The sequence below is a fragment of the Pseudorca crassidens genome, chromosome 8 (assembly GCF_039906515.1).
Source record: "Pseudorca crassidens isolate mPseCra1 chromosome 8, mPseCra1.hap1, whole genome shotgun sequence".
Lineage (NCBI taxonomy): Eukaryota > Metazoa > Chordata > Mammalia > Artiodactyla > Delphinidae > Pseudorca > Pseudorca crassidens.
In genome coordinates, this window is record NC_090303.1 from 32,919,800 (window position 1) to 32,947,570 (window position 27,771).

General features: G+C 43.4%; 1 long non-coding RNA gene across 3 annotated transcripts in view; it reads left to right on the forward strand.

Moving 5' to 3' along the window:
• The window catches only part of LOC137228971 (uncharacterized), a 274,669-nt gene that overhangs the window by 209,041 nt on the left and 37,857 nt on the right, over positions 1-27,771 (forward strand). Inside the window, exon 5 of one of the 3 annotated variants that reach the window (XR_010945472.1) lies at positions 17,694-17,830. The exons of the other annotated variants lie outside the window; for them this stretch is intronic. This is a non-coding gene — a long non-coding RNA (uncharacterized lncRNA). Of the gene's footprint in view, positions 1-17,693; positions 17,831-27,771 lie in introns of those variants that run through there. 3 annotated transcript variants of the gene reach the window in all.

The following is a 27,771-nucleotide window of genomic DNA, read 5'->3' on the forward strand; positions in this document are numbered from 1 at the left end:
TTTCTGCAGGAGGCACAGGCTGTCCTATTGCCTTGCCCGAGGCCCTTGCTTCCCTGGGGTCATTGTGCGTGGACCACGCAGAGGCCCCTCTGTAGCCCAGTCGGGGACTCATGGGCCATTTTCTCCCTGAGTTTGACTAGTGTCCTTTCCTACAAAGAGAGTCCAGGGGCCTGGACAACTCATGATGGGTGTAATTTCAGAAACCCTGGGTGAATGGGACAAGGGATGCCTCGCAGAGCCCTGGGTCGGCCCAAGAGGCTGTCCCTAGAACTGGCTCTCAGGGGGCTGTCGAGCCCCACTTCCCAGTCTGTGGGATACAAGGAAGCTGGAAGTCCTTGCAGCCTGAGGAGCTACTGGAGGAGACCAGCCTGTAGACTGGGAAGTGCATAGATGTGCATAGATGCACCTTGCATCTCATAGACTGGGAAGTGGGACTCGGCACCCCCCTGAGAGCCAGTTCTAGGGACAGCCTCTTGGGCCGGCCCAGGGCTCTGCGATGCCTCCCTCGTCCCGTTCCCGCAGGCAACCACACGCCCTCCTACCTTCCGCTGGATGCCAGCTCCTGGTCAGCTCCTTCTGTGACCTGGAGCTTGTTCAACTGGGGTGACTTTTGGGGCACTTTGTGTAAATCAAATTCACGCGGGCTCCCACCAATGGAAGTGTTTTGCCTGACTCGGGTGTGAGGTGGAGATTGGGGGCGGGGGGAAAGGAAGCCGAAAGCAGAAAAGGCGGAAATGCCAACCCCTAGACCACCACAGGAGTCAGCGATGCCGTGCCGTCCTCTTCCCGGGATGGGCAGTTGCCCTTCTCCAGTGGGTGCTGGTGGCAGTAACTGAACGTGTACAGTGTGGAAGGGGAATGGCCACAGCGGAAAGTATATCGCGTGGGATTGAAGATCTTTTCAGTCTGGTGGGATGAGCCTTTTGTATGTTTTTGCCTCAGGTGGGAGATAATGCTTTAAGTTTCGGCCACATCCAGAAGGAGCTTCTCCCTTCTAGATTCCTCATGGCTTTTCCATTTTCCAAGTCGTCTAGGCAAGATTGTCTTCCTTGTTGACTGTTATAACTTGAGGATCCAGCACAATTCCTGGCATATGATGGGTGCTTAATTAATACCTGTTAAAGCCATGGATTAAATGAATAATTAATTGAATAAGTGAATCCACAAACCATTAACGTTGGGTCCTAGATTCCTGAAGATAACCAAAGAACATGACACTAGGATTTTCTCTGGGTCTTAAAAAAGGGATGTCACTTTCAGAGATCTGCGACGTGTGTCATTTCAGGTCCTGCAAGAAGCAGACACTGGAATCAGATGAAAAGTGCACGTTTACTGGGGGGAAACACCTGCAAAAAATAAAACAGGACGCAGCAAGATTGGGTGGGGAAGACCGCTCTGCAGATGTGGCCAGAAGAAAGGGAGAAGTAAGCAGGACTGCAAAGCACTGGGCTGGAGGCCAGTCAGCTGATGGCAAGGTCTTTCATGAAGCGGGATCTGGGTGCTGCACCTCCATGCTGTCAGGGGAAGGGTGTAGAGATGATCTGGGTGTGACAATGGTAATTGCTTTTCCTTTTCCAGGCAGTGTCTTCTCATCGCGTGTTTCTTCCATCAGGGTCACCTGCGTCTCCATTGCCTCTGCACCTTCTTTCTCTCTATCACCCCTGAGCTCTCCTCCTTGGGAGGCGAGGCAGCCCAGGACACAGTGGTCCTCTCTCAGCGTTCTCACAGTCTCTCTCCAACCAATCTCCAATGACTCAAACTCAACAAGCTCAGACCTCTCTGGAGCGTATTCCTTTCTAGGACAATATTCTTTCCTAAGATTCCACCTCTGTCATGGACACTGTCAGGTCCTGAAGACGATCCTCTTCACCTTCACCCTTGGCTCTTCTCCTGATGCCTCTGACACCTCATCACACACGACCTCCAGTCCCACCATCTGAGAAAGAGCTCTTCAAGACTTTATTCCTGCCCTGCAGGCACTGGCTGCAGGCCAAGCCTGCGCCCAGTGGGGCCGGATCAGACATCCAGAGCCCATCAAGACAAGGTACACAACATCCTTGTTTTAGAAAGCGTGTCTAGTTCTCAGGGTCTGAGTAAACAACCAAAACGAAGAGGTCTCTGTTATCAGCAGGGGTAAAAGCAAGTTTGTTTTCGTGAGTCCTTGCATCCTGGCCGCTGGCGCACTGAGGAAACAATCCTGTTTACTTAAGGTAGATTGCTTTCCCTTGAAAAGTGCTGGTTCTAACTCCAGATCTTTCAACTGTGTTGTGAATATGAAGTTAGGCACTTCCTCTCATTGAGGTCTTTTTACCCATCATAGTTACAATGGTTGCCATTGTCTTTTTTCTGTTCATTTTTTCGTTCATTCATTCGTTCATTTGTTTTTCATTCATTCTGTAGACATTTACTGAGACGGAGTCACATGAGTTTGTAGCTGGGGGCATGGGCTCTTCAGCCAGATTGCCTGGGCTCAAATCCCAGCTCAGTCACTGGCTGGGATGTGGGACCGTAGTTGAATTACTTAACCTCTCCCCATCTCAGTTTCCTCGTCTGTAAAGAAGGGTAATTAGAATGCCCATATCAGAGGTTCATGAGGACTAAAAGAGTTAAACAGTGCCCGGCATATGGTAAGGGAATTTTAAGGGTACCAAGTCAGTAACATCAAATCCTTGCTCTCAAGGAAGTTCTGGTGGAGGCAGAAGGAATTGGGCACAGACAGCCATGACGAAGGCTGGTGTGAGCTCTAGCTAGGGAAACTTAGTATTTATCCAGTCTGGGATGCTTATTTATTTATTTATTTATATTTTTTTGCGGTATGCGGGCCTCTCACTGTGGCCCTTCCCATTGCGGAGCACAGGCTCCGGACGCGCAGGCTCAGCGGCCATGGCTCATGGGCCCAGCCACTCCGCGGCATGTGGGATCTTCCTGGACCAGGGCACGAACCCGTGTCCCTTGCATTGGCAGGCGGACTCTCAACCACTGCGCCACCAGGGAAGCCCTGGGATGCTTTTGAGTTAGGGGGGTATGAGAACAATGAAAACTACATCATTTTTGAAATTATTTATTCACTAACACATTAATTTCAACATAGTGGTCAACGATAAATAGTGCTCTTCAAAAATTATACAAATAGAATTCTTTTTAAAAATAGAAAAGAACATTGTTCATGTGTGTAAACCAAAATTTTTAGCTAAACAATTTTATACAGATTAAGAAAATACAAGCAAAATGCAATACAGGCATACCTCATTTTATGGCACTGTACTTTATTGTGCTTCCCAGATATGGCACTTTTTTTTTTTTTTTTTTACAAAATGAAGGTTTGTGGCAACCCTGTGGCAAACAAGTCTGTTGGGCACCATTTTTCCAATAGTGTTTGCTCACTTCGTGTCTCTGTGTCACATTTTGGTAACTCTGGCAATATTTTAAACCCTTTCGTTTTTATTATATTTATTATGATGATCTGTGATCAGTGATCTTTGATGTTATATTGTAATTGTTTGGGGCGCCATGGACTGTACTCATGTAGGACCGTGAACCCGGTGAATACTGTGTGTTTTCTGACTGCTTTACCGACCAGCCATTTCCCCTTCTCTCTCCGTCTCTTCGGGCCTCCCTATTCCCAGAGACACAGCACTTTTGAAATTAGGCCAATTAATAACCTCTAGGTGTTCAAGTGAAAGAAAGAGTCACATGTCTCTCACTCTAAATCAAAACCTGGAAATGAGGGAATTTCCCTGGCAGTCCAGTGGTTAGGACTCTTTGGCACTTTCACTGCCAAAGGCGTGGGTTGGATCCCTGATCGGGGAAATAAGATCCCACAAGCCAAACAGCACGCCCCCGCCCCCCGCCAAAAAAAAAAGAAAAAGAATAAGCTTAATGAGGAAGACATGTCAAAAGCCGAGACAGGCTGAAAGCTAGGCCTCCATGCACCAGTTAGCCAAGTTGTGAATGCAAAACTCTTGAAGGAAACTAAAAGTGCTACTCCAGTGAACACACAAATGATAAGAAAGTGAAACAGCATTATTGCTGATATGGAGAAGGTTTTAGTGGTGTGGATAGAAGATCAAACCAGCCACAGCATTCCCTTAAGCCAAAGCCTAATCCGGAACAAGGCCCTAACTCATCAGTTCTTTGAAGGCTGAGAGAGGTGAAGAAGCTGCAGAAGAAAAGTTTGAAGCTAGCAGAGATTGGTTCATGAGGTTTAAGGAAAGAAGCCATCTTCATAAAATCAAAGGGCAAGGTGAAGCAGCAGGTGCTGATGTAAAAGCTGCCGCAAATTATCCTGAAGATCTAGATAAGATCATTCATGAAGGTGGCTACGCTAAGAACAGATTTTTAACGTAGACAATTTAGCCTTATTTTGGGAGAAGATACCGTGTAGGTCTTTCATAGCTAGAGAGAAGTCAATGCCTGGCTCCAAAGCCTCAAAGGACAGGCTGACGCTCTCGTTAGGGGCTAATGCATCTGTTGACTAAGTTGAAGCCATTGCTCATTTACCATTCCAAAAATCCTAGGGCCCTTAAAAATTATGCTAAACCTATTCTGCCTGTGCTCTGTAAATGGAAAAACAAAGCCTCGATTACAGCTCATCTGTTTATAACATGGTTTATTGATTATTTTAAGGCCACTTTTGAGACCTACTGCTCAGAAAAAAAGATTCTTTTCAAAATAATACTGCTCATTGATAATGCACCTGGTCACCCAAGAGCTCTGATGGAGATGTACAACAAGGTTAATGTTTTCATGCCTGCTAACAAAATATCCATTCTGTAGCCCATGGATCGAGGAGTAAGTTCGACTTTCAAGTCTTTTTATTTAAGAAATACATTTCATGACGCTGTAGCTGCCATAGATAGTGATTCCTCTGATGGATCGGGGCAAAGTAAATTGAAAACCTCCTGGAAAGGATTTACCGTTCTAGATGCCATTTAAGAACATTTGTGATTCATGAAAAGAGGTCAAAATATCAATATTAACAGGAGCTTGGAAGAAGTTGATTCCAACCCTCATGGATGAGTTGGAGGGGTTCAAGACTTCAGGAGGAGGTGACCGCAGATGTGGTGGAAATAGCAAGAGAACTAGAATTAGGAGCCTGAAGATGTGACTGAATTGCTACAGTCTCATCATAAAACTTAAACGGATGAGGAGTTGCTTCTTATGGGTGAGAAAAGAAAGTGGTTTCTTGAGATGGAAACCACTTCTAGTGAAGATGCTGTGAAGATTATTGAAATGACAGCAAAGGATTTAGAATATTGCATAAACTTAGTTGATAAAGCAGCAGCAGGGTTTGAGAGGATCGACTTCAGTTTTGAAAGAAGTTCTACTGTGGATAAAATACTATCAAACAGCATTGCATGCTACAGAGAAATCATTCGTGAAAGGAAGAGTTAATTGATGCGGCAAACTTCATTGTTGTCTTATTTTAAGAAATTGCCAAAAGCACCACAACCTTCAGTAACCGCCACCCTGATCAGTCAGCAGACATTGAGGCAAGATCCTCTACCAGCAAAAAGATTATTACTTGCTGAAGTTTAGGTGATGGTTAGCATTTTTAGCAATAAAGTCTTTTTTTTTTTTTTTTTTGCGGTACGCGGGCCTCTCACTGTTGTGGCCTCTCCCGTTGCGGAGCACAGGCTCCGGACGCGCAGGCTCAGCGGCCATGGCTCACGGGCCCAGCCGCTCCGCGGCCTGTGGGATCTTCCTGGACCGGGGCACGAACCCGTGTCCCCTGCATCGGCAGGTGGACTCTCAACCACTGCGCCACAAGGGAAGCCCTAAAGTCTTTTTGAATTAAGGTATGTATGTTATCTTTTAGACACAATGCTATTGCACACTTAGTAAACTACAGTAGAGTGTAAACATAACTTTTATATGCACCAGGAAACCAAAAAATTAGTATGACTGGCTTTACTGTGATACTCACTCTGTTGAGGTGGTCTGGAACTGAACTCACAATATCTCTGTGTTATGCCGTAATATTGTACATTATTGTCCATAAATACATATTCACAACTTTGATCAGTCTTCAGTCATATTTGTTTATATTGCAGTAAGTCCCTGACACTTTTGAAGAATGTATTTATTTCAGTCTTTTTATTTTTTAAAATAAAGTGGACCATCATATCATTTTCGGTTGCATTATTTGATTAATAACTTAAAACTGTCACTTCTCTGTGAACCAAAATATTTTTAACTGAGAAAATACTCTCTCTGGAGGTGCTGAATTATTTAGTAAAGTCAGAGCAAATGCAGCTAAGTAGAGGATATTCTTGATTCTAATGTTTTCAAATTGGACCGTGTTAATATTTCAGCCAAAATACCTTCCCCCACTCAGAGCATCTTTATACTTTTACCAGGCACAAACTGTCAAATAATTTCTCACTATTTATGGTGCGTTTGAATGTTTCACTAAAGTTAATGTTGTAAAATTGCAGGCCTTTTCAATTATATTCCATTTCAGTACAGAATATAAATTGATGCAATTAAAAATAGGAGCTTCATCAAGAGATCTTTCCTGGGGCTTCCCTGGTGGCGCAGTGGTTGAGAGTCCGCCTGCCGATGCAGGGGACACAGGTTTGTGCCCTGGTCCGGGAGGATCCCACGTGCCGCGGAGCGGCTGGGCCCGTGAGCCATGGCCGCTGGGCCTGCGCGTCGGGAGCCTGTGCTCCGCAGCGGGAGAGGCCACAGCAGTGAGAGGCCTGCGTACCAAAAAAAAAAAAAAAAAAAAGATCCTTCCCACAAGGCAAGGTATTGTATACCTCTGAGCTCCCACAGTTTAATTTCTTCATTTCCTCCCTTGCTTTGGTAGAGACAATTTCAATGTTTCCCGGGGTACGCTTGTTTTAGATAATTACAATTCATAAAAATCTTCACAACCTGAATTTTTTGTGCTCCACTTATTGAATAATTTATTAAGATATTCCAATTGATTTTCATTAAAATGCAACCAACATTTAAGGAACTATTCCAAAATAATTCAATAGTATTCTAGGGCATGTAGGTTGATTTACAAAATAGTTATTCAAAGGCTCAAACATTCCTAAAATCAAATTACTGATGGGCAACAGAGGAAGAAAATGTGCACTGCCAAGCTGAAGTTTTTGTTCTTATTGTTGATGCAAGGGGTTTGTTTGTTTTGAGAAGGGTGACTGGATACTTAATATAAGGTCTATCACAAGAATTTTGTGATTTAGTTACTTTGTTTATATGTAAGAACATTGGTAATTTTTGACAATGACAGTTTCTATTTCCTGTGGTGAAATATCACAGTTCTTTGGAGACAGTCATGAATTATGTGCTCAACAACAGTTTTCCAAATACATTCTGTTCTGCAGCTTTCTTAATTTGGTAAGAACATTATTTTTCCATGAACCTAAGCATTCCCCTAAATTTGTATTCCTATTCTTACTACAAAAACACCTCTTATCGGGCTTCCCTGGTGGCACAGTGGTTGAGAGTCCGCCTGCCGATGCAGGGGACGCGGGTTCGTTCCCCGGTCCGGGAGGATCCCACATGCCGCGGAGCGGCTGGGCCCGTGAGCCATGGTCGCTGAGCCTGCGCGTCCGGAGTCTGTGCTCCATAAAGGGAGAGGCCACAACAGTGAGAGGCCACGTACTGCAAAAAAAACATAGGTTGAAAATTGTCAGGTAAAGTATGAAAAGCAGTTTGTTTAAAGTTGTTTGTAAGCCTTTCATTTATCTCAGTTATCACAGAAACCCTATGGGTGGGTAATATTACTCTGATTTTACAATTGGGGAAATCAAGACTTGGAGAGGTTAAGGAACGTGGCTGAGGTCCCCCAGCTAGGACTTGGCGAGGCTGGGATGCAAGGTCTGTGACTCCAGTGCCGGGGGCCCTTGGCAGGTCCGCCAGTGGTTCTGCGTATACAGTGGCTCAGTACAAGAGGTGGTGTGCAAACTGGGAAGCTAAGTCATGTTGGCAAAAGCAGGGGTAGGCTTGGTTTGATGAGGATGCTGCTAGAGGTAGGTGGAGGCCAGGTCGTGATGGGCCTGGACGCCAGGCTAACTTGAATTGAGTCCCGAGAGTCGCAAAGAGCCCACGTCAAAACTCCCCTACCCCATGAAGACCTTCTGGAGACTGTAGCCTTCACTTGCCGCCTCCCTTCGTCTCCGCTTGTGGTGCCTGATTACTGTTTACAGGTGAACTTCAACTATGGCTAAGTTAAATACCATTCAGTGCTTTACTGGATACAGTCTTGTATAGTTTTCTCACTGCTCTATGTGTGTGCGTTTGGTCTTTTCAAGCAAAAATTTCAACTTCTTTAAGGCAGAGGTTGATGTTACTCTAGATTTCTTAATAATTCCCCTTGGTGCTGAGCACACAGGAAGCGTTCAGAAGGACATTTCTTGATAGAAGGAAGGTTGTCAATAAGTGGGTTTCCGATTGCATTCTATTGATTAAAAACTGAAATATTTAGACGTTTGACTTGAGTTTGACCTTGCTTTAGTTCTGCTTTTTGACACCAACTTGGCGCTGTCCCCCCCAAACTTCCTCTTTGGTTTGTTTGTGCCTGGGGCTTCCGTTTTAGCTGCTTAGCCTTGCTTTGTGGTTGCACTTCCTACCTCCTTTTCTGCCCTATCTGAGTAACAGGTTCATTTTCTTCCAGACATTCAAGGTTGAATGAGTCCAGGTGGGCAAGCAGTTGACTTATTAATGCCTCGCTGACTATGCCCATTGGTGTGTTACTTGATTTTAATCTCAGTTGATTAACCTTCACTGGTTTTGGTAAATCTAGCCAGATCTACATAGGACTAGAACTCTGGAACTGTGATATGCAAAATGGAAACCATCAGCCATACGTGACTATTTAAATTAATTCAAATTAGATAAAATTTAAATTTCTGTTCCTCAGTCACACTAGTCACATTTCAAGTGCTCAGTCGCCACAGGGGGCTAGCAGCTAGCCTGTTAGCACAAATTTAGAATCTTTGCCTCATTGCAGAAAGTTCTGTGGGAAAAAGACAGTTGATTTGGGGTAGGAGTATTGAATAAATTAACAAATTCTGGGGCCAAAACTGAGCACTATAAACCAAAGCTTTGATACCTGATTCTTAGTCTGGCTGACTTATTCTTTAATACAATATTAGTAGAATTCCTAGGGATAAAATGACTTCGTAGCACTTAAATAGCCATTTGTTTAAATGTCTATGACTTCCAGCAAATCTATGAGCTCTTCCAGAACAGGGAACGTGTTTTATCTTTCTGTCTCCCAGGCTTGAATCTGTGTCTGGTGCAGAAAGGGCTAAAAAAAAAGTTGGGAGAATGAATGAATAAGTGCTTGGAAATATTCAATTTTCTCTATTGCTAACTATTAGGCTCACAAATTATATTCTGAGATGTACCTTTTTTTACCTATTCTTATTCTTATTATTTTTTTTGCGGTACGCGGGCCTCTCACTGTTGTGGCCTCTCCCGCTGCGGAGCACAGGCTCCGGACGCGCAGGCTCAGTGGCCATGGCTCACGGGCCCAGCCGCTCCGCGGCATGTGGGATCTTCCCGGACCGGGGCACGAACCCGTGTCCCCTGCATCGGCAGGCGGACTCTCAACCACTGCGCCACCAGGGTAGCCCTATTCTTATTATTTTTAATGCTGTATATTCTGAGAACATGAAAGAAAGAGTTCAAGAATGAAACACAAATTCATTTGAATGAAAACATGAGAAATCTATGCTGGGGGACGCAGAAGGAAAAGCTCCCCAGGGAACCCACGTGGGGTCAGTGGAGGCCTTACACTGCGGGTGACATGTCCCTCGTTGCCTTTCTTGTGGAGTTGGGAGGAGCCAGCATGGGGCATCATGACTTTGAAGGCCACAGGTGCCCTGTCCCTCTGTCAAGGAAAGCAATACAGACTATGGAAAGTCAGCTTCCTGTCCCTTTCCTTTCCCTGGAGGGGCCCTCTGCCAGAGCCCTGTGATGCTTATCTGTTCTCCGCAGATCTTTGGAATGAGGTCATCCAGGAAGTTGAATCCCTTTGATACGATTATCTCTGCGTCCTTGGCTCTTTGTTCTTGTGGAGATTGACTGGTGACCCCCATGCTTCCTACGTGGTTGGAACAGCTGTTGTGCGGTGGGATTCCAGGTGCAGGCCCCTGTGTGGGTGTGTGTCCTTCCCCAGCTGTCAGGATGGAGGCCAATGTATGTAGGTGGGCTCCCCCAGTAAAGCATGCTCAGGGAGCTACAGAGGAGATGACAGGGGAGAGGAGAACTTTATTGGTGGTGGGAAATCTCTCTCTCTCTCTCTCTTCTCTCTCTCTCTCTCTCTCTCACACACTCACATATAGATGCACATTCACCATGATAAAGCCCAGAAGTTTTTTCTCTTCAGTTCACCTTAGTTGACAATCAGTTAAACCAGTTCTAAGGGTTCACTCCTCCTGAAGGGGTAGGAGTGGGTGACTTTTTGGAATGAGATTTCTCAAAAGATGTCCTCAGCCCATCTTTTGCTATACTCTTCCCTATTGTATCTGGACATCTTGCAATATTTTCTACTCAATAGGAATTCTCCTGTGTAACGAGCCCCAAACCCCCATAACTTGTGCACTCTTTCCTATACAAATCCCCCCTTCCCAAAACTGGTTTGGCCTAACCTGTCGTTGTGCTGCTGTGGGCACACCATGCTCACCTCTCCCAGGGTTCATGAGTGGAGAGGGAGGAGGGTTTCCCCAGCGGCCAGTGCAGAAGTCCAGTCAAATAACCAGGAGGCTTGTGAAGTGTGCCTTTCTTGTGGAATAACTCATTTAGGTCTCGTTCCATTCTGAGATTCCCTGTCCCTCCCTCTCTCCCCTGTTTTTCTGTCTTCCGTCCTCCAGTAGATTATTGAAATGTACTATGAGCACCCCGGCAGCGTTTGTTGGCAGGTGGCAGGAACAGCAGGTCTGAAGATTTTAGAATTTTTCTGCCTGAGCTCGTGAAGCAACTGTAAGTCCTTTGCTCTCAGGGAATGATGACGGCATTTCTCTAGAAGGAGACGAGACTCCTATTATGTGTGTGTGTGTGTGTGTGTATGTAAGTATTGTTCATATCATATGTAATCCATAGCAGAATAATAAACTAGAATAGTGAACTATTTGAAACCATGAAGGGACAGTTTAATTTTTTTATTTTTTTTTTTGTTGCGGCACATGGGCCTCTCACTGTTGTGGCCTCTCCCGCTGCGGAGCACAGGCTCTGGACGCGCAGGCTCAGCGGCCATGGCTCACGGGCCCAGCCGCTCCGCGGCATGTGGAATCTTCCCGGACCGGGGCACGAACCCGTGTCCCCCACACCGGCAGGCGGACTCCCAGCCACTGCGCCAGCAGGGAAGCCTGAAGGGAGAGTTTCTTGTTTCCCTTTGGTGTGGTGGTTGGGCGATGGGGGTGGATGGCAGGAGTCGTGGGTATTTGCAGTTTGGGGCTGCCTGGCATCCATTCTCCCTTCATCTTGGGCACATTTTCCTACTCTTCGTTCAGATACCGTAGTAGCCAAGGTCTGAGAAGGAAACAGAAGTCACCACCACAAGGTTGAGTGAAGGGGCTAGTTACACAAATGGGGGTGGGATGGGGACCAACAGAGGAAAGTGGAGCACTAAGGGACAGGCAACAGCCGGGCGCCGTTACCACCCCGGGCCTGTGGGGCGAGGGAGGGAGAGGTGGGACCAGAGCCTGGCTAGAGCTGGAGCTGGAAGGGTGTGGGGGGCACCCACCGGGAGGTGTCCCTCTCGAGGAACACAGCCTCTGTTAGGACCACAGCAAGGCAGGGAGCGAGCTGGGGAGCCGGTTATCCCCACCCTGTTCTCCTCCCACCTTCGGATCTTCCGTTGCTGTTCCCAGGAGCAAATCCAACTAGGAGGCAGAGGGCAAGGCAGTTGGGGTGATGCATTCTGAAGAGTTTGCACCTGAGAGCACAGAATGGAGCAGAAAGTGGATCTGGGGGTGAGGGTGAAACAGGGTCCAGGCATCATGCCTCTTCCACCACCCCTGTGCTCTGGGAGAGGAGACGCCACTCCAGAAACATAGCCTTAGGCTCTGATTAGCTAATCCCAAGCAGAAGATTTCACACACCCCACCAGCACCCCCCGACCCCAGCCAGGGTGCTTAGCTCAGGACACACAACCCAATTTAGGCCAATGAGCCAAAAAAAATTGTCTAGCGCCTTTGGAAAAGAAGATGTTTCACTTCTCTGACAGCTACTGGGAGAGAGAGATTTTTCCCTTCCTGCTAGACAAAAACAAGGAAACACACAGCCCCTAAAGCTGCTTCCAGCCATTTTGCAAACATGCAGGAAGTCAGCTTTAAGGATAAAGCAGGTACCATAGGAGAGAAGATGAAAAGAAATTGTGTCTTTGGTGCCATCACTGGGCCACCAAAACTCACCCTGTGACTAGTTTTTAATTACTGAGCGAATACCATCTTCTTATTATTTATGTCAACTTGAGTAGGGGTTTCTATTTCTTACAACCAAAAGCATTTTACCAAAGCCACCGGCATTGGGCCGGGAACCAGAGAATATTCTCCTATTCAGTGTTTCCCAGAAAGGGAAGCACCACAGGGTGAGACAAGCTATAGCATAAATGATAGGGAGGCTAAGAACAGGATCAAGTCCAAAATGCCTGGGTGGAGGTCGAAGTTGGAATCATGGAGTCAAGGGTTCCGTGCTCGGTATAGACAAGACTGGGTGAAATGCACGTCAAGAGTAGATGCGGAAGGCCCAGTCATGGTGGTACGTGTTTCTGTCTGACTGGCTTAAAAGGCCTGGGGCAGGTTGGACAGACAGTTTTGAATGAGGTCATCACCTTTAAGCAGCAGGAAGTGGCTCTCTCCGGTTCCTTGAGAGTACTTGGCTGTTGAGGCACAACTGTGGTTCTGCGTTCTCAGCACGACCCATGACTCTTCAGAGGGTAAAGCCTTTGGACCCAGCCCATGGTTTCTGTCAGGCCAGCCAGTGGCGGAGAGAGGAAGAGGGCGTCCCCTGGCTGGCCCTCTCTTTGTTGCAAGCAGCAATCCAAAATATTCTTTCACCACTTCTTCCTTTGTTCAGGATTTTAATAATTCCTCGCCTTCATCATAAGATTAAAGATGTGCTCTCCTGGTAGTGCTGGTGGTAAATAGAAGATGATGGTAATAGTTGGAGTTATATTTATTGAACACTTAATGTGTTTTCATATATGTCTGGCTCTAATCCCAGCACTTTATTTATTTATTTTGGTGTGAAAATAAAGAGAGTAGGATTTAATTGGACGTAATTGAATGATATTATTAGTATACTAAATTTGTATGGCCCTTGCGCACACAAACCATCTCTTAGAACATATCTGGAAGGTTCATGCATACTTTATTCAGATTTATGAATTTTAGAGTCACCCTTTCTTTACAAGTAATGGGGCATTTGTATATTCATACTAGTCCTAAATCTTTTCTTTCTTTTTTTTCCTATGCTTTTAATCCAAGCACTTCATGTGCATTAACTCATTTACTATTCACCACATCTTTTGAGAAAGTTACTATTATTTTTCTTAAGAGGAAGGTGAGGGAAATGAGAAGTCATATGACTTGAATTTTAAGTGATAGGAAGGGTTTTAGTCATTTGGTTCACCCTGTCTATAAAAATTTGAAATATTGTCTATACATAAAAGAATTTAAATATATATGTGTGTAGTATAAAGAATAATATAACAAAGGCACACATGTCCACAACCAGTTTGAGGAGTGGTACTGTTGAAGATGCTGTATATCACTTCCCTAATCCAGTCCCTCACACCCTCTGCCCTTGAGGTCAACCGTTGGCTGAATTTTGCTTTTATCTTTCCTATGGTTTTACCAAGTATAGATCTACCCAACCTACGTCAGGCCTTTTAAGCCCATCAGACACACTTACAATCTTAATAAATTGTTTACATTTGTAAGCTTTCGAGCTTTGTGTAAATGGTATCATTCTGTATGTATTCTTCTAAAGTATGCAATGTGATATGAGGTTTATCCATGTTGATATAGGTAAGTGTGTTGACTCACTTTTCACTGCACTGTGACATCTCTTTTTATGAATACACCACACTTTAGCTTTGCTGCTGTGGTTGCTGGGCATCTGGATAGGGGGTTCTTACTGTACAAACTTTGCCACTGTGTACACTCCCATACTGTCTCTTGGTGCCCGTGGGCAAGAGTTTCTCCACGGTATAAATCTAGGAGTAGGGCGGCCGATTTGTAGGGCACATATAGCCTTGAGTGCCCTACTTGATGACTAGTTGTTTACCAAAGTGATTGTGTCAGTTTACACTCCCATAAGCAGTGTACAAGATTCTCTGTTATACCACAGTCTTGCTTACCCTTGGTATTGTCACATTAAAAAAATTTTTTTTCTGAGTGTGTCAGAAATTATCACTTTATTTATTTGTTTCAAATCAGTATTCAAATAAGACTCATAGAGTACAATATGGTAATACAGTTACATTGTTTGAAATAACTCTGAAGTCTTTCTTGATGTATAGGTCTCCTCTCTGTCTCTAATGTTGTTCTTTACAGTGTCTTTGTTGAAGAAATCAGGTCATTTATTCTGTATAGTTTCCACAGTCCGGATTTTGTTGATTGCATTCCAACATGTCAATCAACATGTTTCACAGAACGCTCTATTTCCTGTAAATTGGTGGCAAGATCTAGAGAACTGTTGAGATTTAGCTTCAGTTTTTTTGGCAAGAATGTGTCAGATGATGTGTTTCTACTTCCATCCATCAGGAAGCATATAATATCCAGTTAGCTGGGGTTTTTTTAATGACGTTAGCAACAGCCATTAATGATTATTACCTGGATTCCTTATTTAATTATGGTGTTAAATATTAAAATTCTATCACTCCCACTTCATTTGTTTGCTGGGATACCTCTATAAAGAAATTCTCCTCATCAACTATTTGGCATCCCAAGATACAGTCTGCAAATAGATTCAGTTTGCTTGATTTGTTCCTTTTATTTACTAGTTTTCAAAATGACACATTGGTTCCCCACGTCCTCTAGATATGACCAGTGAATTTTGAAAGTTATTATCTACCACATTTAAAATATATTTGATATTTCAATCCATTACAGCTATTAAACTTATTGATGTTCAATTGTCGCCTCTTCGGCCAGTGGGAGCCTGTTTAAGTTGCTTTGTGTGTCCTTTTGACCCTTCTGTAATACTCTCCAACAGCTTGGAGGAACTGCCAGCTTGTGACAGGAAGTGCCAGGTTCTTTTTATACATTCTATGTCACAGACCTGGACTCGGCCATTTCTCCAGAATTCTGGGAAATGGCATTTAAAGTCGCAGTCTCGGTGCTAGGGCTTGTTATTTGCTTATTGCAACTGGTTACTTTTTGCGATAGGGTTGGTCATTGCTTACCCTTGGTATTGTCAGATTAAAAATTCTTTGTCAGTGTCGTATGTTTAAATGCTATTTCCCCAATTTACTAATGAGTTTGAACATCTTCCATGTTTACTCACCACTTATGATTCCTTTGTGGTGAAAGCCTATTCAAATCTTTAGTCTGAGATATGTTACATTAAAATATTTTCTAGTATTAAACTCACCTTGGTCATATGTATTTTACTTTTTTTTTTTTTTTGCGGTACACGGGCCTCTCACTGTTGTGGCCTCTCCCGTTGCGGAGCACAGGCTCCGGACGCGCCGGCTTAGCGGCCATGGCTCACGGGCCCAGCCGCTCTGCGGCATGTGGGATCTTCCCGGACTGGGTCATGAACACACGTCCCCTGCATCGGCAGGCGGACTCTCAACCACTGCACCACCAGGGAGGCCCTGTAGTTTACTTTTTATACACTGGTAGATTTGGTTTGCTAATACTTTATTTAGAATCGTTGGCTTTATGTTCGTGAATGAGATTGTTGTATAGTTTTTCTTGCATGACTCTTGTCTCATTTTGATACATTAGCTTTATGAAGTCCATTGGGAAGTTCCAGTTTTCTTCCTCCGTGTCTCCCTCCTCCTCATCTCCCTTTCCCTCTTCCTGTCCTTCTCTTTCTCCATCTTAAGAGGTTGTATAATAAAAATGGAAATTTTCTGATCTTTGGATGTTTGTTAGAATTTACTGATGCTTTCCTTGTGGGAAGAGGAAACACAAAACCACTGACAATTTATTTTAAGTTAATAAGAATAGTCAGATTTTCTAGTTGGAAAGTTATACCTTTTTGGGAACTCGCCTATTTTGTCACTACTTACTGACATAACAATAAGCTATGTATCTCTAATTGTAGGTCTAATATGATGTCAAACAGAATATGTCCACACCCAAACTAGTGATCACTACCAACCCCTCTGTTCCTCCTCTACCCTTTCCCATCTCAGAAAAGCTGACTCTATTCTTCCAGTTAATCAGGCCACAAGTCTGGAAGTCAGGTTTGAGCCTGTCTTTCTCTTGCAACCCACTTCCAATCAGTCTGGAAGTCCTTTCGGCCCTTCCGAAGTCTGGCCATTTTTGCCATCTCCATCACACCTAGTGTCTTAGTCTGTTCAGGCTGCTACAACAAATTCCACAGACTGGGTGGCTTATAAACAACAGAATTTTGTTTCTAACAGTTCTGGGGGCTGAAGTCCAAGATCAAGGTGCCAGCCTGGTTGCCTTCTGGTGAACCAGCATTCTTCTGGGTTCATAGCTGGCATTTCAGCTGTGTCCTCACATGGTAAAAGGGGCTGGGGAGCTCCGTGGGATCTCTTTGATAAGAACACTAATTCCATTCATGAAGGCTCCACCATCATGACCTAAGTACCTCCCAAAGGCCTCACCTTGTAATACCATCATCTTTGGGGGTCAGGATTTCAACATGTGAATTTTGGGGGGGACACAAACATTCAGACCATAGCACCAAGTTGTCTAGGCCACCATCACCTCTTGCTTGGCCTGTTGTGTTATTTGGTGCTCCGGCTTCTAGACTTGCTTCTCTATGGTCTGTTCTCCACACAGCACTCCAAATGAGCCTTCTACATGTTAACTCACCCTTCAATGTCTTTCCAGCTCTTTTGAATAACATACAAGTCCCCATGTGGCCCACAGGCTGCTCTGTCATCTGGCCCCCGCCTGTCTCTTGGACCCTCTCTTCTGCACTCTTCTTTTGCTCACTCTGCAGCAGATGGCCACTTCTCTCTTCCTCAGACAGGCCTGGCTTAGTGGCTTTTACATTTTTGGTTCCCTCTGCTTAGAAAGCACTTCCCTTTAATACCTGCATAGATTACTCCCTCACTCCTCTCAGGTCTTGCTTAGGTGTTACATTTACCAGGGTCCTTTCTTCACTCAACTAAATGAAATTTCACCCCTATTCAGTTACTCGTTATCCTCCTTCCCCTTATTTATTTTTCTTCTAGCGTTCATCATTGTCTGATTTGTACGTTTGTTCATTTTCTGCCTTCCACCATTAGAGTATAATCTCCTTCAAGGCAGGGCTTATGTGTTTTGTTCACAGGGAGCATCTGTCTTTTGACTTGATACCTTTCAAAGGCCCAAGGTCTCACCGTCTGTCTTCCTGATGAGTGAATATCAGAAAACATCCCCAGGCAACTTTGGCTTCACCACTTTTTAAAAATTCTGAATTCCTTCTCTCACTTCATTTTTCTTTTTTGGGGGGAGGTGTTCCTCTGAGGATTTCCCTTACTTTCGTGTGAGCTTAGCTATGCATTTCAACCAATTATTTCTTTGTTTTATTTTGCATTTCAGATGCCTTGGCTTATAGTACCATTGAATCTAGAACTCTTCAAACCTGCTCTTTTTCATGCCATGCATAGCAGTCCAATGGAATGACTTGCCCAAGATCTTACTGTAAGTGAAATCGCTGAGACCAGAGCCTGGGATCCCTCACCTGCACCGTGGTGAGTGCTTTGCCTCCACCTTGAGTTAGGGCCGTGCCCTATTTTCTTCTGAGGTCTAATGGAACAGATATTTCTAGCCTAATGTCTATAGTCAGAGAAGACAGAAAGGAACAAAAACAATAATCACAGCACAGCAGTCTCCAGGTCTAAGGAAACTGTTGTCAGCGTTGAGGGCTCTAATAGCCACTTGTAAATATGTGATGGGAAGCAGACGTGGGAATTGTGGCTGATTTTAGCAGGGTAGCTTTTGTCAGAAGCTGTTCCTTTTGCTTTTTCTTTAGAAGTCAGGTCCGAAAGACCTTTTCCTCAGAATTTCTGCTCTGGGGTAAGGCTGCAGGCCATCTCCCTTCAGTGCCTGCAGTTCATTTAAGTTGCACCTAGGGTGTTTGTCAGTCAGAATGGAAACGTTGGTACCTTGATAATTACGGCAGATTTTTAAAAAATGTTTATTGGCTCTGGTGAGATAGTGTAGCTAGAAACAGGCTGTATTTTAAGCAAAGTGGCTGCAGGTTGGAGTGCTCAGAATACTATGCAAATCAGTTGAAAACTGAGATTTCAGTCAATCAATCAATTTTGCTTCATGTGATGCCAACTGACATTTAAAAAAAAATCCTTATTTGTCTCATTGAATTGACTGACTTGGGGCATGAATTGACTTAATTGCATGGTTGCTGTTGATATATGGTAGACCGAGATTGCTTTGCCGGGCCATCATCAAATGCAACAAATAGGCCATGAATAATAGTGGACAGCCCCAGTGGGTAGACGGCTTGCTAACTTTTTCTTGCAAAACAACTTACTGCTGCCAACGAATCAGTAAGTTGGTTTAAAAGGCATGTGAATAATAGAGAATACAGTATTCTGTCCAGTGAATTCAATTTTAATGTATCACATCAAATCATCGGGTCAGTTGATCCAATACCAATTTTTGATAGATAAGGTTATGATGACCTTCAAAATATAGGAAATGAGGTATCCTGGGAAACCTGCCTTTGGTCGTTTGTGTTGAAGATTCCCTTTGTAAGAACAGCAGTTGAGTTATGTTTTCTAACTATGAAAGTATTATCACAATGCATATTTGGGAATCCCACCCATCCAGAGATGGTGACAGTTAATACTTTAGTATATTTCCTTCCAGTCTTCTTTCCACACATTGTTTTTACTAATTGAAATGATACTGTATCCTGATGTGATTTTTTTTTTCACTTTACCATTTGTATACTGATGGGGTTTTCTTCCACTGAATATGGTGACTTGAGTATTTACCATGTTATTATCAATTTTCTATAAATATTTTTAATGGTACATAGTATTCCATTGTATGAATGCAGAATCGTTTACTTAGACATTCTCCTATTGTTGGACAGTTAGGCTGTTTCTTGTCATCTATTATTATAAGAACTATTCACCTGAACATACCTGTACATTAAATTTTTCCTGTATCTTAAATTATTTTCTTAAGCTAGCATCATATAATTATAGTAGAATTATCTAATCAAAGGTTATAGATATTTTTCAGTCTTCTGAGACAAATAACAAAATTGTTTTCCTAAAACAATGTCCTTATTTGTATTTAATCCAACAGGACACAAGAAGATTTCTCTCACCATACATAGGCCAATATTATGTAATTCCAGTAAAAATGGAATATTACATTTTTTAAAAACTCTATTTTAACTGGTGAAAATTATTTTTTTAAAATTTACATTTTTCTGGTTATTCTTAGGGTTGAATACATTTTTTGTAAGTTTACTAGTTATTTTTCAAAGGGCAGGATGAACTAGTCTATTTGTGCCATTTACCCATTTATATATTGGGATCTCACTATTTTTTCAAAGATTTGTATGAAATCTTTGTATACTAATTAAATTAATTTTTGTCTTATGTATGGTAAATGTTATTATCAGTTTATTTGCATTTTATTTTTATTTTGATGTATAAAATCTCTATATTTTTATGTAATCATATTTATAATCCCTTTGTTATTTTTTATATTTAATTTTAGAAATAGATAGAAGGTAAAGTCATCAATTATAGTGTTTATTTTCAATAGTGTTATTGAGGTACAATTTACATACCATAAATTTATTTAAGTATACAATTCCATGACTTTTAGCAAATTTACAGAGCTGTGCAAACTTCACTACAATCTAAATTTGGAACATTTCTATCACCCAACAGTAACTTTATGCTCGTTTGCAGTCACTCCCCTTTCCTATCCCTAGTCCTGGGCACACACAATCTAATTTTTGCCTCTATGAATTTGCCTTATACTCAACATCTCCTGTAACTGGAATCGTACACTGTGTGGTCTTTTGTAACTGGCTCCTTTTACTTACTCTGTTTTCAGGATTTATCCATGTTGTAGCATATATCAGTATTTCTTCCTTTATTATGGTTGAATTTCTTCCTTTATTATGGTCCATTGATGGATATACCACATTTTATTTATCCATTCACCCATTGCTGGGCATTTGGGTTGTTTCTACCTTTTGACTATTATGAAAAGTCTGCTATGAACATTCATACACAAGCCTTTGTCTGGACATATAGTTTTGTGGGATTTTTTGCGGTATGCGGGCCTCTCACTGTTGTGGCCTCTCCCGTTGGTGGAGCACAGGCTCCGGATGCGCAGGCTCAGCGGCCATGGCTCACGGGCCCAGCCGGCTCCACGGCATGTGGGATCCTCCCGGACTGGGGCACGAACCCGTGTCCCCTGCATTGGCAGGCAGACTCTCAACCGCTGCGCCACCAGGGAAGCTCTGGACATATAGTTTTATTTCTCTTGAGTAGATACCTACAAGGGGAATGACTGGGTCATATGGTAAATTTATCCTTAACTTTTTAAGAAACAACCAAGTGTTTTCCAAAGTGGCTGCACCATTTTACATCTCATCAGCAATGTTCCCATTTCTCCAACACTTGTCATTGTAATTATAGTCTATTCACTCCTTCACTTGTCTCTATTTTGTTTTGCTCTTTAATGTAAGGTAAGGATTTAAAATAATTTCCCCTTATCCTATTAGTTTGTCATGTCTTTTTATATATTTAGTGTATCCAATTCATATTTAAATGAATTCTTTTTAATGATCTTTTTTCTCCCAGTATGTCCTTTTCACACCCTGCATCTTTTTCCTTCTCATTCAAACAAAAACAAGCATTTTCCAGAAATTTAGTCAGTGAAATGCTAGGATAAACTAATGTGACAATTTAAATTATCAAGAAATGTTTCAAATCGTTTTGAAAGTAGTGGGATAAAAGTACCTAAGAAAAACCATGCAAATGAGTATGTTTATTCTCAAAGCTCTCACCTTGAGTATTCTTGATGAAGTTATTCCTCAAGTCATTTTGGAGGACTGTAGAGCCTGTGGCATATTATTTTGGCTCTCCTTGTTGGTTACAAAGTCTGTGGCAGATGAAGTTTATTTTTAGAAAGAGCATAAAATCATTTGGAAGCAAACATACTCAGTAGGGTAAGTGATTGAATTGAACCAGAAATATGGACTACATAGTAACACTCCCTACACACACACACACACACACACACACACCCCACACACACACACCCCTTGCTTTTTGTGTGTGTTTCCTAGATTAAACCAGAAAAAAACTCTAAAAATAGTGCTACTGATATACTTTTAAGTGATAACACTATTTGTTGAACACAAGAATAACTCATCCGTAAAGGTAAAGACATTCAATGAGTTGTGTAAGTTCTAGTATATTTGTTTAAAATTTTATCCCGCTATTTGATAGTAAAATTTCATTTCAAAGTTAACTTTGATAATTCCAAGCTCAAAGTTTTATTCTTACTGAAAATGTTCCCACAGGAGGTTCTAATTACAAAGCCAGGGTAGGAAGAGGTCCTTGCTTTGGTTTTAAGCTCCCTACCGAGCACGTAATGAGTTTCTGGTCTCATTGGCACTGTGTGTTGAACTCAGTGAATATCGAGCACATCTATGCTTGCTGTAAGCTTCTTTGGAATGCTAATGATTCATGTTTCTTACACAAATGCTTGGAAAAGTCTTTTTTTCTTTTGGTTTATGGGCCTCCTCTCACTATATCTGTATTCAAAGAGTGTTGGATTGACAACACCAAAGATCTCCTGAAGGCCGAAATGTAAACTTTCAGAATTGAGTTGGAACAGAGGTGGAACTGCCTGGCTGTGGTCAGAAGGTGATGGAGAGGAACGCCAGAGTCTAACTCTCCTGCCTTGTAGACAGAGTGTCGTCAGAGCTGCCTGCATGGTGAGCTCTTTGACAGACTGTGTGGCTCCTGACATGTCCCTGGGCCTCAACTGTAAAATGGGCACAAAGTATAAAATATTTGTCTCACAACGTGTAGCAAAATTGAAATATAATGATACTCAGCACAAGGTGTGGCAATTAAGCATTTAAATAACAGTAACTTGGGCTTCCCTGATGGCACAGTGGTTGAGAGTCCGCCTGCCAATGCAGGGGACACGGGTTCGTGCCCTGGTCCAGGAAGATCCCACATGCTGTGGAGCGGCTGGGCCCATGAGCCATGGCCACTGGGCCTATGCATCCGGAGCCTGTGCTCCGCAATGGGAGAGGCCACAACAGTGAGAGGCCCGCGTACCGCAAAAATAATAATAATAATAATAATAACAGTAACTCTCATGGCTGTCATCATCATCAGTCATCATGGTCATCTTTGTAGCCCCGCACAGCACCCACCACAGTGCCTGTTTACTGAGAGCACGATAAGTGGTACCTCATATTGGCCACATCCTTGTGTCCTTTTCATGACTTAGCATAGAGCCTGGTGTACAGCCAGTGTGCGATAAATGAATATTAAATGAGTGAAAAAATCCACTTTAACCATGTGGTTGCCAGATGTAATTCAACTCGGATATTCAGAAAAATGGTGTTTAACATGATTTCTTAATTAATTAAAAATCGTACTATTCTTCTATTATGTGCTCTGAGAGTCAGTAGAGTGTGGTTATTATAAGCAGGGATGCTGGAGCTAGATTTACCTGGCTGTGCTTCTTACTTGCTGTGTGACCTAAGACAAGTTACCTCCTCTCTCAAGGGATGAGAGACTTTACACATATAGTGATTAGAACAAGGCCTGGCAAATAGTAAGGTAAAGGCCATGTACGTATATGCCAGGGAAGGGAGGAACTTGAAAAAGAGACAAAGCAGAACCCCTCTCCTCAGAGACGCTTTCCAGTTCTCAAGGTTCCGCGTATGCCCATGAGGCATGCAAAAGCATGAAGGAAAGCCAAGCATGTGTGAAGAGTTGAAGGTAGGAACAGCAGTGTGCTGGGACGTGTTTAATAACCAGCAATCTAGGAGAAAAAAGACCTGACTTATAGCTTTTCCAATTTCTGTGGTGTAAATATTCCTACCGTGGCCAATTTCAAGCCACCATTGTGCTGACTGTGGAGCCGGGAAAAGATGCACACAGTTGGTTCTTGCAGGCTGATATGAGCAGGCTCCGGGCGCTACTGGGTAGAAGCTTCAGGATTCCAGAGAACACCACGTGCTAGAGATATGGACTGACGGCTTTAAAATCCTACTGTTTAGAGAGTTCTACCTGGTTCTGGGAATAAGATAGTTCTATCCAGCCAGAGGTAGGAGCCAATTTCCTTTCCACAGCCTACTGCTTACGAAAAACATTCCCCTTGTCACCTGATCCCGGAGTTACTTCAGAAAGTCAGTTTCTTTGACCTTTCACCATTCAGTCCTTAACCTTGAGATTGCCAGTGGGTAGGATTACAAAGATGGTTCAGGTTTGTTGAATTTGGAGAGAGGTGAGAAAGGGGTGGGACCTTCATCTCGCAATGTAGTCTTCTTCAGGCATCTCAGGGAGAAGGAACCACTAGGATCCTAGGTCCTGCTTTGCCCCGACTCCCTGGGTGACTTTAAGAAAGCACTTAAACTCATGTTTTCCAAAATAAAATGGGTAGGAATAAGGTGATGGTAGTCATTACTTTTATACACCAATGTTTCCCTGTTGCCTGCCTTCCAGGTACATGGTAGAATTAGCTTCTTGCCCACGTGACCAGATCCTGCTAGTGAATTGTGAGAGGGAATGAGAGTGTTACTTTTTTTTTTTTTTTTTTCGGTACGCAGGCCTCTCACTGTTGTGGCCTCTCCCGTTGCGGAGCACAGGCTCCAGACGCGCAGGCTCAGCGGCCATGGCTCACGGGCCCAGCCGCTCCGCGGCATGTGGAATCTTCCCAGACCGGGGCACGAACCCGCGTCCCCTGCATCGGCAGGCAGACTCGCAACCACTGCGCCGCCAGGGAAGCCCGAGAGTGTTACTTTTGAGCACAACATTTAATTGCTAGAACAGAAAGCTCCCGACTGCTCTTTTCCCTCTGCCATAGTGCTAGCCGTATGCTAGATGATGGTTGTCTGGTCAGTATGGACGCTGCAGAGAAGATGACATGGGGTCGATTCCCCAGCTGACTCATGAGAGAGCAAGCAAGAAATACATGTCTGTTGTGTGGATGCACTGAGATTGTGGGAGCACAAGATGTCCTATATTGACTGACACAAGGATCCGACGGGAGAATCAAACGCAGTTATACCAGTAGGATGGAAATGTTCTGTCAACATTAAAGCCGTCTACCCAAGGAAGGAACGAGCATCTCTAAATTAGCAAGTGGGTGGAAAACTCATTCTTGGAAAATTATTTACAATTCTTTCTTTGAAATACAAATTGAACTCTCCGGAGCTATGTCTCATATATCAGGTCTTTACAACAGGTCAAATTTGCTGTTAGCTTTACTGGTCCAAGACTGGAGAGTGGTCAGCTGCAAGCCTTTGGGGTTAAAGTTTCCAGAAGTGTTAGTGCAGAAGGAAAAGATGTTGCATTATTGTTAAGGAATAGGAACAGTGACCGCATAACAGAACCCCCTTCGCAGCAATAGTAAGAATGGGCTTTTCTTCAGTGCCTGAGTGCCAGAACTTCATATATAGAAATGTCTAACCCCTGCAATACCTCACCCCCTTTTCAGAGTCATAGCTCGTCAAAGGTCATATAGAAAGGAAGGACTGGAGCTGGAGTTCAAACCAGGCCTGTCATAAACACTGCCTTCTCCCAAGAAGGAGATGAGGATTCAAGTACAAGTAGTATATACTGGGCAGTGGGAAGTAATTCAGGAGAATGAAGGCAGCTGATAAAGATGATTGTCACATCAGTTACCATTACGGCTGTGGTTTAATCCCATGGAGAAAAAGTACAAAACTCATGACCCAGAATAATCCCGCTCAAGGCCTGAGGGGGCCGGGGTATTTATATACCAACTGCTGAGTTTGAGGGCTGCTCCCAGGGGCAGAGTGGCCTACTCTGGTTTGGGGAATTAAAGCCCTCAGGCACAGAGAAGCAGCACCTGGTGATTGCAAGTCATCTTGGAAAGCAGGCACATCCAAAGATTGTAGGCCGAGACGTGACAGCATTTGCTCCAAGCTCCACAGCCTGAGGTCTCCACTACTCTTCCCTGATCAGCTCCCTCGGTCCCTGAGCCATGGTAGCTCCTGAGCACATCTGCCCTCCCCTCCCAGAGCCCCTCTAGGGTCAGAGAACCCCCCTGTGGATCCAAAAGGCTGCATCTAGGCACCATTTGGTGTCCAGCAAGTAGAGGTCAGATCTCTTGGGTGAAACCACTTTAAAAGGTGGGTAGTGGCATCCATTTCCTAGGGTGTTGTGAGAATTAAGCGAGTACATGTAGATTTCTTGGAACAGTGTCTGATGTATGGTAAATGGACAATAAACGCGAGCCGTGATGGGATTGAAGACAACGGATTGGGCAGGAGGTGATGAAGGGAAGGCACAGTAGGAAGAGGAGGGAGAGAACAGGTTGGAGGAGGAATTAAAGAGCAGAGAGACAGAAAGCTCTTGTCACAATGCATCGTTCCCGTGGCCTGTCAGCAGCAGCAAACTGCTCTCTCCTTTTCTCGAGGTTTGGGGCTGATATTCTTTCTCATCAATCAGAACAAGTCTGAGATATCTTCCTGCAGCATCTCCAGTTCTCCTTCCTGCTCCAGGTTACCCTCCTGACAGTGTCACTGCTGAACAGGCAGACAAACAACCTGGGGCTGCAATTCCATGCTTCCGAGCTGCCTAGGATGGGCTGGGGCTTTCTAAACGGCTTCTTCGACTGGGCCTAAGGCTCAGAATTTAATGTTTACTTATGTGATAATGCCAGTACGGAGAGTCCTGAAAGTGTGTGTGTGTGTGTGTGTGTGTGTGTGTGTGTGTGTGTGTGTGTGTGTGTGTGTGTGTGCATGCGCGTGTATGTATGAACATGTGTTTAACTTGCAGGATGTATATAATTTTAGATATTCTGGAAAATAATTGCTCTTGATTAGGACCAACGGAAGCCACCAGTTCCTATTTTCACTGCAAGTTGAAGGAGAAAAGCAATGGTTTAAATCACAGAACAGGTATTTCAGATTAGATATTAGGGGCAATTTCTTTTTCAGATGGATTTGATAAAGCCTGGAATGGATTGTCAAGGTAAATTTTGAAGCCTCTTTCTCTAGGAGCTTTAGCAATAGGATAGATTCTCATCTGCCTGAGATGGTTGAAGCATAATCCCATCTGGAGATGCCGTGGTGGATTGGCTTCAGGTGGCAGCAGAAGGGAAAGGCCATCTCCTTTCTACTGAGGTCTCCTGACCAAGCATTTCATTTCACTTTTCAGAGCATTTCAGCACTACTGATTTTATTTGATTTCAAAAGTTACAAATGTTCATTACCTAAAATTCAGAGAATGCAGAAATATACGAAAAAGTAAAAATCAAACAGAATCCTATAATCCAGAGGTAACCAAAAATGATTTATTTTTGGCATATATATTTTCCAGGCTTTTGATACATTTAACATAGACTCTTCAAAAAAATTGTATCATGCACTGCACACTTTTGTAATCTAACTCTTATACTTATTATATTGTAGACTCCTTTCCATTGTCAGTAAATACAGCTTTATATCATTTTTGGTAGCTAAAGACAATTCCATGGTATACATGTATCACAATTTATTTAACCAGTTTTCTACTGTGGAGGTTTAGGTGGTTTTCCCTGGAAATCCTTGTACATATGTCCTTGTGGAGTTGTACAGTTATTTCCTAAGAATAAATTCTTGGAGGCAAAATTGCTGTATAAGGGTATGCCTGTTTAAAATTTTCCTCTTACTAGATTCCCCTCCAGAAAGGTCATATCAATTTACATCACCATCAATAATGCTTGAAAGAGTCTGTTTCCCCATTTTCTGAATAGCATTGGCTACTGTTCGTGTTCACTGGCTACTGTCAATGTTTTAATATACATTTCTTTGAGTTCTAGAAAGATTGAGGTTTTCAAGGTTTTCAGTCATTTATATTTCTTTTATTGGTCGCCTTTTGTGTTCTTTATCCATTTTTCTATTGGGGACCCAGGTAGATAGATGGATGGATGAATGGATAGATAGATCAGTAGATATAGAGATAGATTATATCTATATCATTTTAAAAGCTGTCTTTTAACTCTACTGAGTATGGACATGTTGCACAGCAGTTTGCTACACAGATTATTCTTTGGACAACAATAGTTATAACTAGAATATAGTGACCTACTGGAATCCTGGCCATTAACTGTCACCTGTCTCTGGGCCAGATAAAGTCTCCAGTCACCAAGGAGTATGGGGCAGAGTGTGGGGAGATGGGTAAAATTGTGTAGACATGGCCAGTGCATATTTTATGAAGCAGGTCAGGGTTTCCTGCCATTGAGTGAAGTCAGAGACACTGGGCTTGACAACAGGAAGAACAGGAAATAAGGCTTCAACCTAGGGAACGCGTGGTGGTTGGACCGAGAGGAGGGACGGAGGGAAGGTAGGGAAGATTGTCCTTTAGGGCCAGTCCCTCTGTTCCCCTTCATCTAAAAGTCGCAGCATCTTCCCCTTCTCAGTACC